We start from the raw sequence: 13,608 nt of genomic DNA on the forward strand, positions 1-13,608 counted from the left end.
CTGGAGTGAGGAATTAATGAGGCCCTGGGTGCACTTCCCTCCTGTGAAACCACAAGGCTCCTGACTGAGGGTGTGAGTGAGGAGAGTCACTCCAACTCGGCTGGTTTTCTGTCTCCCCGATCAATGTGCACACATGCACGGGACTTGAAGTTTAAAGCCTAAGGACAGAAGCACAAGCATAGAGCCGGCGAAGCTGAGCATGAACCGTGTAGTTTTAAATTTATGGAATGGACAGGTTTACTCCCAGGTCACGGTTTTGTGGTCTCCTTACGACCACGTTTCCTAGCTTTATCTGCCCAGAAGCCCTGGCAGTAGCACTGGGAGCCCAGCTCCCAGGCAGTGGCTTCCACCTGCTGGCAAGTGGGGCTCCTTGAGGATGGTGGGCTCAGGAGTGCAGGGCGCACCTGGGCAGGGGCTGCACCGGGCAGTGAGGCAAGTGACAAAGGTGACGTGGTTGTATCCACAAACCCAAAACCCACATAAAGGGGTGCCCACTGACACAAGGTAAAATAATGGACCTTGAGGCATGACTAGAGCCAGGATGAAATATGTAATTACATAAAAAGTTTCAGGACGCCTGAGCGGCTCCATCAGTTAGGCATCTGCCTTCAGCTCAGGGTCCAATCAGGATCAAATCCTGATTCGGGCTCCCTGCTCAGCGGGGAAGCTGCTTCTCCCTCTGCCTCTCGCCCTGCTTGTGCTCTCTCTCTCTCTCTCTCAAATGGATAAATAAAAATCTTTTTATAAAAAAACCCTTCAGTTCACAAGTACTATGCCCTTAAAATCTCACAATGACCTCTGCAGGGTGCTAGAACATCAGAGTTACAGAGGGGTAAACGTACGTACGTACGACGCCTTTCCTGTATGAAATGCATTCAGTGTAAAGGAATCATTGACGAGGGAAAGTTTATCTTTGTAGAAGATTCTAGCTGATAAATTCATAATAAGTGATAAAACTAGGAGTCACCACTTAAAAGCCCTAATGGCTCTGGGTGACATCCTTCAGTGGGTGCCAGACTGTTAGGGGTCCACAGGATCTTTACCACGGAAGGTCCTGGAATCCCTGGGAACCCAGAGCACTCATAGTTTCCCTAAAAGCAAGATGCTCAGTCATTAGGAAGTGGTGATGGGGTGTGGAGCTGTGCCCCAGCCCCACGATGGAGAAACTGAGTCTGCATCTCACGGAATCTCCGGGTCTGGCATTCTGAGCGAGAGGGAACAATCAGCCCAGCCAGAATGTGAGACACTTCACAGGACAAGTGACCTGATTTCTCTGAGCAGTCAGTTACACTAAGAAGGAAGACAGGACACAAAACGAGAGATGCTGCAAGCTCACCGCCACCGCACCTGAGCAAGCTGTAAACCACACATTTTGGGGACAGCCAGAGAAATTGGGGTATGTACGGGGTCGAATTAACTTTATAAAGTGAGATGAATAACGTCATGGTGGGTATGCTAAAAAAAGAAAAAAGATTCCTTATCAGTTAAATCAAATGATATGTTGTCTGATATTTAATTAAAATACGCCAGAGAAATGGGAGGTGGGTTGAGCATCTGTATAGAGTACGATGGACCAAATGTCAGCAAGGCTGGGTGGGCGGGCGGGGGGTCACTGTCCTGTTTCCTCTAGTTCTGTGCATGTTTGAGAGTCTCCATAAATAAAAGTTAAAAATATGTTAGGCTTGTCCTTCAGCACAGCACGTTATGAGCATCGCAGCGTGAGTTTAGGAAACACAGGGGAAAAAAAATTAAAAAAAAAAAAAAGGAAGCACAGGGAACGGGAGCCCACAGCTATAATGACAGCCCTCTGGGCCGCGGGGCCGGGGGTAGCCGCGTGTGGCTGGTCGCTCGCCCCCGGCCCCTCGGCTGCGAGTTCGCCCGTTGAAGCCCCTCCGGCAGGGGGTCACATGTCCTAACTTGCAACGACTCTTCAGACCGTGGATCCACAGCTTTATTTTATTTTATTTTTTTTTACTGAAAAGCCCAGAAAACTGTTAGTGCTGTATTAATACACCTTCCGACAGTCTGGGGAAATAAACATTTAAAAAGTCCTTGTTTTTAGGGATGCTTTTGCCTATCATTTGATGCATTGTATGTTGCCTTAGACATCAGGAGACAAATTAAATTCGCATTATTAGGAATTTGAGTTAAAAGGTGCCATCGTGATCATCCTGTTAATGTCCTTTTGTAGGAGAAGACACTGAGTGTTCGTGGCTAAGCGCAGGCCCTTCTACACTCAGTGCAGTCTGTGGGTGCACTGGTCACCCTCAGGTTTGGAGTGGGAACGAGCATCCTGACCCCCGGGCCCCCGGGCCCCTGGGCTGTGGACCTGCAGAGGCACCTGCTTCGTGTTACTGAAGGTCTTTGTCACCACCTTCACCCGTGTCTGTCCTCTCCCGTCCATGTCAGAGTCCCGCTGAAGCTTCAAATTCCGAAGTTGGAAGGTTCTGTGGGTTTTTTGGTATTTTACTCATCAAGATAAGATAACATTTCTTTTGATTGGGTCATTTTGGGCTTTGCTTAAAGAAATCCGAGTTGTTTTTCAACCTAACGGAGCTGTTTGTTCAGGAACTTGGTATCTCTGAATCTGCTGACGGGGCGAGCGGTCGGGGCCATGACGGGCAGCTCTCGGCTCCAGAGTCGGAGGAGGGCTGGTGTTTGTGTTGGATTTCCTTTCAGTCCGCCATCGAATTCAACATTTAATAGTGTTAGGTTCAGCCTGTACGTAGAATCCACATCAGACGGAGCTGCCACTGTCCTGGTTCTCGGTGGCTTGTTGGATACTCAGATGTGCAAGAACAGATCTCCGGCTTCGTCTGCCTGTCTGCGGTTCTCCCCAACGTTTCCTTCGTGTTGAACCACTCAGTTTCACAGTCCCAGACTTGAGTGTCTGAATGCAGCTAACAAAGCCCAGGGGTCAAATGATTCTTAGGCATTATCTGTAGTTGAGGTCAAAGCTATTTTTGAGAGGTGGATGGATGATGGATTTGGCACACGAAGACAAAATTTTTAATGACCAGAGTTTCGTACAGTCGTTGACAGATTCCCTGTCATTTAACTCGGGTTCACCTGGTCCTCACTTATCTGGAATGGCTGGCATCCTCCACAAGCCGCTTCGGCGTCTGCAGAAAGCAGAGATGCGCGGTCGCGCCCTGGGTCTTCTGGCGTCGAGCCCCGCAGGGACGCCCCAGCTCTCCCGTGTGCATCCCTCATCCAGGCAGCCCTGAGTCTCGGAACTGATATTCAGGATGGCTTGCATGATCTCGAACAGAGGACACCCCACACTGAGCTCTTGGTTTTCCCTTCAGATGGACTCCTCTTCCTGTCACCCCGTCTTTGCAAGTGGTAACTCCGAGCACCCAGTTTCTCATGCCAGACCTCGCCGTTGACACTTGCCTGATGAGTGCTCAGCAGATCCTGTGGGTTCTGCAGGAAACCCTTCCCTGGGTCTCATTTTCGCCGTAACATCACCTTCGCACTCAGGGTCACGTCCCCTCCCTGGACCCAGCCCACCTGCTTCTCTGTCGCCTGCCTGTGTTGATCCACTCCATAGCCATGGAGCAGTCCTTGAAGATGCAGCATGATCAGATAGAGGGCCTCCCGGCTTGAAACTCTTCCATGAATTCAGAACAAGTTGGGGACAAAATCAAAAACTCTTGGTCCTGACCTCTGCTTCCTTGTCCATCTGTGGCACCAGCCCCTTCATGCATTGACCCCAGCCACACTGGCCTTGAACGTGACAAGCCCTTTGCCACCTGCAGGACTCTGCACCTGCTCTTCCTCCAACCAGAATGCCCTCCTCACCCTCATTGCCCAGTGCAAACATCACCACCTCCAAAAACCTTCCTGGGTGTCCCAGTCTGAACTGGACCATTTGTGCTACCTCCCTGCATCCATTTACTTCTTCCGGCTTCTTGGTGGAATCCTATTTTTCTGTGGCCGATTTGTGAATTTGTCTACATCACCACAGCAGGCTTCGCACCGTGTATTCGCCATGAGACTCGCTTTAGGACCTGGCACAGCCTCTCTCCGTGCACACAAGCGAATGAAACACATACTTCTAGTTCATTCTGTGGCTCGGGGCGTTCTTATCCTTACCGGGACCCACCAGCTATGGTGGAAATCGGACTACCTGAGTCCGAGGCTGACAGGGTGGCTTCAGCCGTGCTTCCAGGCCTGTCAAGATCTGCTCTTTCCTGCAGTAAAATTGTGGGTCTCAAGGGGGTTTTCTAGAAGCAACATTTAGTTCCTCAAATATAAACCAACTTTGAAGAATTGAAATTTGTTATAACCGCAAGTGTGACTTTTACAGACTTGGTGGTCAGAGAAAGATGTTTGGATTTTTAAGGAGTTATGAGGATTTAAGGAAGAAATTCTCTTTCTCTTCCTGTCTGTTTACTTTGAACTCATGCTCTCTATTTTACATTTTCTTCTCCTACTAGTAGGTTATTTCATATCGTTAAACCAGATTCAGCGAGTTTGCCCCTCATCCCGTCTCCAGCATGTGCACCATCACAGGGAAGGACACGCTCCTGTCAGAAGATGCGCTCCCAGTGGTCAAGTGACCTGTGCGTGGATGTGGACACAGGTGGGGGCTGTCTGTGTATCAGCTGGGGTCCAAAAGTGATTCTCTTTTGCATCATGCCCCCATAGTATATACTACAGTAGAAGTTACTACTGCTTTTTTTCCTTCATGAATGACAAATTTAATCTGTATTTTAGAACTGTGGACTTACCAAGCTACACAACTGTGAGGTCCCACTGGGACCAGACTCTGACACCAGCACATTTCACAGATGGCAGGAGACAAGACTTCGAAAGGATAAATGACCCCCCAGGGTCATGCAAGTTGTAGCAGAGTCAGAGTTAGCAAGTAGGTTCTCTATTAGTTGTAAAGACATCTGTGGCTGCCTCTCACCCACAGACCCCGAAGAACCACAGAGCCTGTGAGCGTCTGCGGTCCCGGAGGCCCTGTGCAGGGTCCCCTGAGGGCAAGGTGGAGCTGGATGCGCTGAAGCCGTCATCACTCTCACTGTGAAGTCTTGTCCCCTCTCCACATGTGGAAACCTGCCAGCACCTCGCCCTGATGCATGTACACACCTGCACCTGTGCTTGAACCCCCTCTCTGACTGGGTTCCCAGTCTCGGAGGGGGCAGGTGGGGACACGGGACACCTAGCCCACCCTGTTGGTTACCAGCACGCTGCGAATGTGGAGGGGACCAGGAGCTGCTTAATAATATTTATTAGCAACACACAAAAATAACAATAAATATATTCTTCCAGCTGTTCTTGAAAAATAATTCCGATAAGAAATGAACACCATCCTTTGTGTCCTCGTCAGGTTAGCGGTCAAGCAGCGTAACCTAATACTGAGACGTAAGTGATGGTAATTCAAACAGAGGCTGGTCGCTCACCATCTGCGAGCACAGGGTGTGGGGTCCTTGGAGCTCCCCTCCTCGGTTACCCGCCAGCTGCACCAGGTGTCTCTGTCCTCAAGTCGTCATGAAACATGTACGACACATCATTTGGCACTTGGTGTTGGGTACCCTGCCTGTAGTCTTTGACTCTCGGAGCGAGACACCAGTGAGCAGAGAGTGTATGTAGGGGGCAAGGCAAGGGGTCGTGTTCCCGGGGTGAGGGGGTGTGGTGCAGGAGCAGCCATGCGTGGAAGGGGGGCTGACCAGTGCTCCGCAGACCAGCTGTAGGGGACGGGCACTGAGGGATCCCACACTGGCTCTGTTCCCTGTGAAGGAACAGGGAGGGAAAGAGGGATGTCCTAGGGGTGAATTTGCACACGAAAGGAGCATCTTAGAATGTGTCCGAGGCAGAAAGTCTCACACCCACCTGCAGGTTCGCAGTCTCTCGCAGCTCAGGGTGCACAAAGAAACAGCAGGATGGGGGTTCCGTCTGTTACCCACGGGAACATGGAACATGACAGAGTGGTTTCCCTGAAGACTTTCATGAGACACGTGGAAAAAACTCATGCTCTCAAGACAAACAATCCTTTAGGAATGCGTCCGAGGCTGTGGACAGGTGGTCCGAGAGCGCCAGCTGGGCCCTCCTGTCTCTGCACCTTTTCCCAGCCCTGCTGCCTGCCATGCTCACAGGTTTGTACTAATTACACACAAACCTCTATGAATCCACCACCCAGTGTGGAAGCTGGAACATGGCAATGACTTTCACCGCATCCACCCTGCCTCCCCGTCTAAGACCGTCACTATTTCACATCTTATTTTGAGGTGCCTTGCATTAAACAGATACTACAGGTATAGATACTGAGGACACCTATATATTATACAATGTTTACAAATACAATACTCATAAATTACGTATAAAACTTATCTGAACTACACTTACAAATAAAACTGTATAAACTGTAGATGTTTATATGCATATAAATGTTTCTATCTCTATTTACTCCTAAAAAGTCATTGGTTAAGTTTTAGTTGTATTTTGGGCCACTGAGTTTCTAACATGGATTTGCTAAGCTGTATCCAACTCGATGCAGGTTGCAACGTAGAGGTAACTAGTAAAGACTTACTGCCCACAGAGGTGACCATATGTCATTGTGCAGGGCTGTAGAACCCAAGCATCTCCTGGGAGAGGATTGTTCCTTATATTTGCAAACCTCATGGCCCATCCAGTAGGTTTTTCAGAATAAGGAGATGATACCCCCCAAAGATCGTGTTTAGTGCCTGCATCCCCAGGAGAGAGAACTGGGATATTTGCTACAGAGTCACAGCATGTGTGCTCCCGGCCTGCACTCTTCCCAGTGGAGGTGGGCAGGCTCCCTATGGTCACCGTGCAGAAGGCCAGGAACCGGGAAGCAGCACTATGGGCTGGGCAGGGCCTGGGTTCTCGGTTTTTTTTTTTTTTTAAGATTTTATTTATTTATTCATGAGAGACACAGAGAGAGGCAGAGACAGAGGGAGAAGCAGGCTCCACGCAGGGAGCCCAATGTGAGACTCGATCCCAGGACCCCAGGATCATGCCCTGGGCTGAAGGTGGTGCTAAACCGCTGAGCCACCCAGGGATCCCCTGGGTTCTTCTTCTGAATGAACTTCACTTACCTCCTCCTGGTCTCAACATGTGGCAGTTGGATTAAAATGGACTTTTAGCTACAAAATGTGATGGCTGAGTTGATGGCAAAGAAATGCATGCCCTGGATTTTTTTTGAAAGGTGTCCTCTAAGAGGTTGGATACAGATAGGGAAGCAGCTCAATGTCGGGAGAATGGCTTTATGAGTCACGGGCTCTCAGCTGGGCACCTGCCACGTGGTGCCCACGGGGAGCCAAGCAGCTCCACAAGCAGGTGCATTCACCCCACGGGGGAGCCGCAAGGATCTGCATCTATCACTTCTGTGCATCCGGGCCAGTCCCCTCCCGAGAGGAAGGATGTCACAGGGCAAGAGCTTGAAAATTTGGATAAAAAGAAATTATGTTAAAAGGTCAAGGAAATGAATCTTACTTGTGAGGAGAAGGGATGTTTAGTATTACGAACGAAGAGGTATTTGTTTGGAAGAACATTTAAGCTGTGTTGGGTGAAATGGAAGTTTGCTCTTGGAATCATTTCAGATGCTTAACATCTAGTGATCACACTGTGGGACGACACTCTAAATAGCCATGGGGAGCTCTTGGATGCAGGCTTGTTTTTATGGCTTTTTATGTTCCTTACATGGTGTCCCTTGAGCTTTTGGGTGAGACATTGTGAACCTTAGCATTTTTCGTTTGTTTTTCTTCATGGTTAAAACTTCAGCTTTTGAAAACATCCAGTAAAAGACTTTGGGGTGTGTGTCCCTGCGCAATTCATCCTGAGGCACTGGGGTTGCGTCTTGGCTTGATATTAAAGGAATACCACCACCATCAGGCAACAGGAAAATGAAAATATGCCTCCGGGAGGGAGCGAGGGACTGAGGCCGGTGGTCAGATTCTGGGTCTGGGAGCCAGGAATCCCGGCTCTGTTCTGCAAACCGTGTCAGTGCCATCGTCCTGGTGAGTACCTGAGAGCTGGTCTTTGCATCTTCTTTCAGAGTCAGGGAGTGAAACAGCTGTAAGAGCCACTTCCGCCACAGAGGATATTACCACTGATGCATAGTAATATCACTACTCTCCTGTACTGTCCTACAGACAGCTCCTAAAGCAGCTGCTGGCACAGTAGGTGCTCAATAAATGCTCAGCAGAAAAACGAACATTCTGTTAGCAACCCCCCCTCCCCCCCGAGAATAAAACCTCTTAAAAGCCGGGTTGGAACAAGGCCACATACAAATCTTTGTGTATTAACCAGATTAGGCATCTGCGTGACGTGAAGGAGGCCCCACCTGTTGTGCTGAACTTTTCATTGTGGTAACAGGCAGCCTCGACTCTGCCGGGTGCAGTCACTGAGAGCTGGGGGCAAGCCCCCTGAGTGACCTCCCCCACGCTGGCGCTCTGCACCACCCACTCCGCACACGCTTCTCCCCTTCCTGCTGCATTCACACTTAGGAAAGGTTTCCAAGGCAGTGACATAAAGAGTGAACTGGAAGGGCACCAAGCTGGAGACCGAGGCCAGCTCGGGGGAGGGCCAGGGGACCATCCCTTTGGCCTGGGTGGCAGGCACCGTGGTCCCCTGCAGGCCACAGCAGCAACAGGTGTCGGGAGGGCCAGAATGGGGCAGAATGGGGGGAGACGCTTGACTGAGTGTGTTGGCAAGGTTACTACTCAACAGTTGTCTCACAACCCGACTCACCGGATGCACACATGCTATATTCCTATAGCATGTCGCCTTCGATTATGAAGACCGGAAAGGCTCACGCCTCTGCCAAGACCAGTATTTAAACCAGGGGGCCTTACAGAGTCCAGACGCACAGAGCGTCACTCCCACAGCCCAGACCAAGTGGTTGGCAGTTAAGTGACAAAAACAACCACATCTGGAACAAATAGCTACCGAATCGCACAGCTGTGTCTTTAACACCTAAACTGGCCACTTTTTGGACATGCACTTATTTTTGCAGATCGCTCTCTTGCTCTCTCTCTCCAGGTACCTGTAAGAAGATGGGGAGCCACATCCTCCAACAGCTCTCATGGAAAAATCAAATGTCTATGGGCTATTTATTCACCACTGCAATTGTTGGTTTCTTTCTTTTTGCTTCTTTCTATACGCCTGTGTTTTCATGAATTTGCATTTTGTTTTAGAATCGGAACAGACTCCAAATATTTATTTTTTTTCTTTGCCTAAGGAAAAGTAATCTCAGGCGGCATTTCTTGCTGAAGACAGCCTTGGCTTCCCTCACACGAGATGACATTGAAGAAGATGGTTTAGCAAGATCAAAAACTGATGTGTTTTTTTAAAAAAAAGCAGACCTTTTAGTGCCTTCAGGTGTTATAATTAAATGATAACAGGTCTGAGATGAGACTTCTTTATTCCTGGGCTAGCCTTACACCTGACTTGAGCTGTCGGGCTGCCCCAAGAGTCACTGTCCGGGGCCATTGCATGTCTGTCTCTGTGGAGGAGGAGGCCTGCTGTGCATTCCTCCACAGACGCGACTTTCTTCTTATCTCAGTGTCTGGCCCACAGTTCCCCTAGATGGGAAATAAATGTTACAGTCTTTGGGGGCCATATGGTCTCTGTCTTAGTTACTCAATTGTGTGGCTGAGTAAAATGCATCCGTAGACAATCTGTAAACCAGGGTGTGGCTGTGTTCCACTAAAACTGTTTACAAAAGCAAGTGACAGGCTGGGTTGGCCCAAGGGTGGTGGTTTGCCCAACTCTGCTTGGTACTGTCCGTGGAGCCCTGGCTGAGTCTTACACTTTGTTTACTCTTTTTTTTTTTTTTAAATCAGGAAACGGTCCTGGTGAAATGTGCCCAGCCTGCTCACCCTTTGATTAATAAGACATATAATTTTGAGAGGTAAGTGCTTTGAGGCATGAAGCAAAGTTACACTAAGAGAAATTTTGCATTAGCATTTGGTTAATGAGATTCATGATGTATCCTGTCATTTGCACTCATTGCCAAGCGGCAAAGGGAATCTCGTGGAGAAAGTGTGTCTTTTCAGCACGTGGTGCTGGTGCAGCCGCGCGTTGCAGGCAGGACGTGAGCCCTGACCTGTGCAGCACACCTTTTGCAAAAAAGTCAGTGAAATGGAATCTAGACCTAGATATGAAGCATAAAACCATAAAATACAGGAGAAGGTCTTTGTGACCTTGAGAAACGCCACTAAAAGCGTGATCCATACAAGAAAAAGATCAATGGGCCTTGACCACAACGAAGCCGTGTGCTCTGTGTGCGGTCTTGTTAGGGGGACGAACTGGCAAAGGCCCCATGTGAGAAAACCTCTGGAAATCACAGAGTGCCCCAAATACCTGTGCCCAGAAAACAAGAAAACAAACAGCCCCATCAGCAAGCCGGCCAAGTGTCTAGACAGACGTCCCACTGAAGACAGGCGCCGACGTCATTAGTTCCCCGCGAGCTGCTGAGGACCTCCGTGCTGACCGCACCGGGGGCTGGCCGCCCCGCATCTCCGCGCTGACGGAAGCGAAAGGTGGCGCGGCCACTTCGGACCGTGGCCAGTTTCCCTGGCATTAAACACCCGCTTACTCTGTGACCCAGGCGTTCCGGAAAAGACAAACCTGGGAGCGGGGAGAGAACAGATCAGAGTCCACCCGGGTCGGGAGGTTGGGCCGGGATTGTCACCGCAGAGGCTGCGCAAGGGTCTCCGGGATTGCCGCTCTGTCGCGGGGCGCCCTCACTCTGTGTGTGCCGACGCCCCCAGAGCGCTCGCCTCACTCAGTGAGCTGTTCTCTGTGTCTGTTTTTCAAAGAGGCTTTCAGAGACAAAGGAACCGGTTGTGATGGTTGGATCCGGGTTCAGTCCATAAAGCCCCGCCCGGGTTTTGTACAGGAGCACTCAAGTGGCCGCCTGGTGTCAGACAAGCCCCCAGGGAGAGGCAGGGGCGCGTCGTCCCTGTGAGGCATCAGTCGACACGGGGGCGACCAGGCCTGAGTGTGAGGCCAGAGGTTCAGAACCAGTGACACTGGACCGAATGGGGCCCAAGGGACAGAGGAGCAAACCCCAGGTTTGGTAGGAGACCTCACGGCCCTCTCAGGAACGACGGAACCGGATACAGCGATCGGCAGGCAGAGGCTCTTGAGCGCGTGTACTCCACCTAGCGAAGTAGAAGTCACCCAGCTTCCCCGTCTTCCTCCGAAATGACCGAAGGACCTTGGGCCACTCGGGCTTGCACCTTGCACACCACCCCCCGGTCAGAGCGCCGCGGGGATCGGACACGGAGATCCCTGGGCTGTGGGCTCCCCAGGCTCAGGGGCCCGAAGCTCCATCACTCCCCCTGACGAGCTGGCCACAGCAGGTCTGCGAGGACTGTGGTGTGGACGAGGGGGACAGAGGAAGTGTGGTCCTGGGGCAGGCTCTGCGGCAGCTGGGGACCGTGCAGGAGATGACGGCGCCCTTCACCGCCAGCTGTCACAGCCTCTGCATCCTCTCTGGGGAGGACGCTCTCAGGAAGTCCAGCCTCCACAAAGGGGTCGGCCCCTGCCACCCTGCTGCTGGCAAGGACACAGGAGGGCTCAGGCCACCGGCCATCCTGCCACCCCATGGCGCCAGAGGCAGCTCCAAGGCTTCTTGGGCCCTGAGTGCCGGCTGCGGCCCCAGAGACCTCAGTGGACCAGGTGGCACGGAAGGATGGGCAGGTCTGGCCCAGGAGGTCAGGAGAGGACACACAGGCAGTCAGACCCACCCTGCAGACCTTCTGGTCACGGCTGCAGTGGCGTGGGGGTGGTGACAGTCCCCGCAAGACACACTGGACGCCACCGTGGTGGGATCGTCTTCTGGGGTCAAGTCTGTCACTGAAGCACAAGGTCCTGGGTGATGCTGTATGAGTAGCAAAGTCTCGGGTCTTTGCCTTGAATGACACCTTCCCTGGGACAACAGGCTCAGCACAGGGGCTCCTGTCCCGCGCTGTCACATGGGCACATGGGCACATGGGCATGTGTAGACGTAACATGACGAGACTTTCCCTGGAGGGTTATTATGGCCGGGGACGGGGTCATCGTCCATCACTAGGGCAGAGCTGTTGCACAGAGGACCTCTAGCCTTGAGGGGTGCCAGCCTGTCAGGGTCAGGAGAAGGGGTTTTGGAGGGGGCACTGCCCCTGGGGGAGCATAGGCCTGTTCTCAGGAGGGAGGGCTGTGAAGGAGCCCCTAGACCTTGACCCGGTCTTCATGTGAGTGCTCCATTTGGGGTTTCTGTCCCCATCTTCCCGTGTCCTGCAGGACTGTGGCCATGGCTCCTCCCGGGCACCCCATCCAGAGCCTGAGGCACACAGCACACTCTGTACCATCTTGGCCCCGCCCTGGCATAGGGCCACCCCCCACCCCTGGCTCCAGATGTCCCCCCTGCAGAGAGCGGGCCCACCTGGAGCACTCCTGCTCCAACCCTGGTTCCACCGGCAGGGCAGCTCCGGCCGCCCCAAGGGCCAGCAGTCTCTCCTCGTGCCCCTGGAGCACTTGTCTGGTGTTTCTGGTTACCTGTCATCAGTGTGACCTGCGTGTGGTGGGGGAGGCAGCCGCACCCCCCCCAAAAGCCCACCTGCCACCAGGCAGCTCTTTAATCCACGTCTCATTTACGTGGCTCCTCAGATGACTCGGAGCAGGTCTGTGTAAATCAAGTCACAGGACCTTTACAGGATCACCTGGGCAGGTGGCACAGGTCAGGAAAGGTCACACAGCTTTCCGGGGAGTAAAGTCTGCTCTTCCTATGAAGTCAGCTGCAACCTGCAGGGCAGAGAGGAGCTGGCCAGGGCGCTGGAGGTGGGGACGCTGCGGCCGGCAGTCACGGGGGCCTTGTTTGGGGGGTGGGGGTGCCCACACGTCACTCAGATGCCAGGATCCTTGGGGTGCCCTGCTGCAGTCATCACACACTCTGGAGTTCAGATGGAAGGGAAAGATCTCGACTGTGGTGTTGGAACAAAAAAAGAGATGAAGGAATGTGTGTACGCCGCTGCATGTGGAGGCTGAGAAGCAAGAATTTAAAGTTAGGTCTCCATAGGAATTTATTCTGCAGAAACACTGTTTTGGTGCTCGGGGCTGTCTCCCTTCACAAACAGTAGAGCAGGTGGGTTTTGTGAAACCAGGACACTGCTTTTTTTTTATAACAGCTTTTTACAGAACTAATAGACGTTAAATTATCTTATTTCAGTTCTGAAAGAAAATCTCAATAGTTTCAGTGCTTAGCCCCTTTTTAAAAATAAATGTGTGTCAAAGGAAAATACACTCCTTACTATTCAGGAAAAATATGAATGGGTCCAGAGTCAGAAAATAGTCACTGCCTTCTGAGTGGAATAAAAATGTGTTATTATTTGTTAAAGTGGCAAACTAAAAGGAACAGCCATTGACCCAAAATGCCATAAGAAAAATACCGAGCAATTTTATTGTCTCGAGTATAATTTACATATGGGGTGGCCGAAGGACTCCTGGCTGTGTCGTCCTCTCCTTACGTGCGTTCATGCCACCCGCGGTGGACTAGCAACTGGTCTGTGCTGAGTCCCCTGTGGTCCTGAGTTCGAGGCTTCCCCGAGCTCCCACTACATGTAGGCAGAGGGCTGTTGGTGAGCCACG

This window comes from Nyctereutes procyonoides, unplaced genomic scaffold (assembly GCF_905146905.1).
Source record: "Nyctereutes procyonoides isolate TBG_1078 unplaced genomic scaffold, NYPRO_anot_genome, whole genome shotgun sequence".
NCBI classification, from domain to species: domain Eukaryota; kingdom Metazoa; phylum Chordata; class Mammalia; order Carnivora; family Canidae; genus Nyctereutes; species Nyctereutes procyonoides.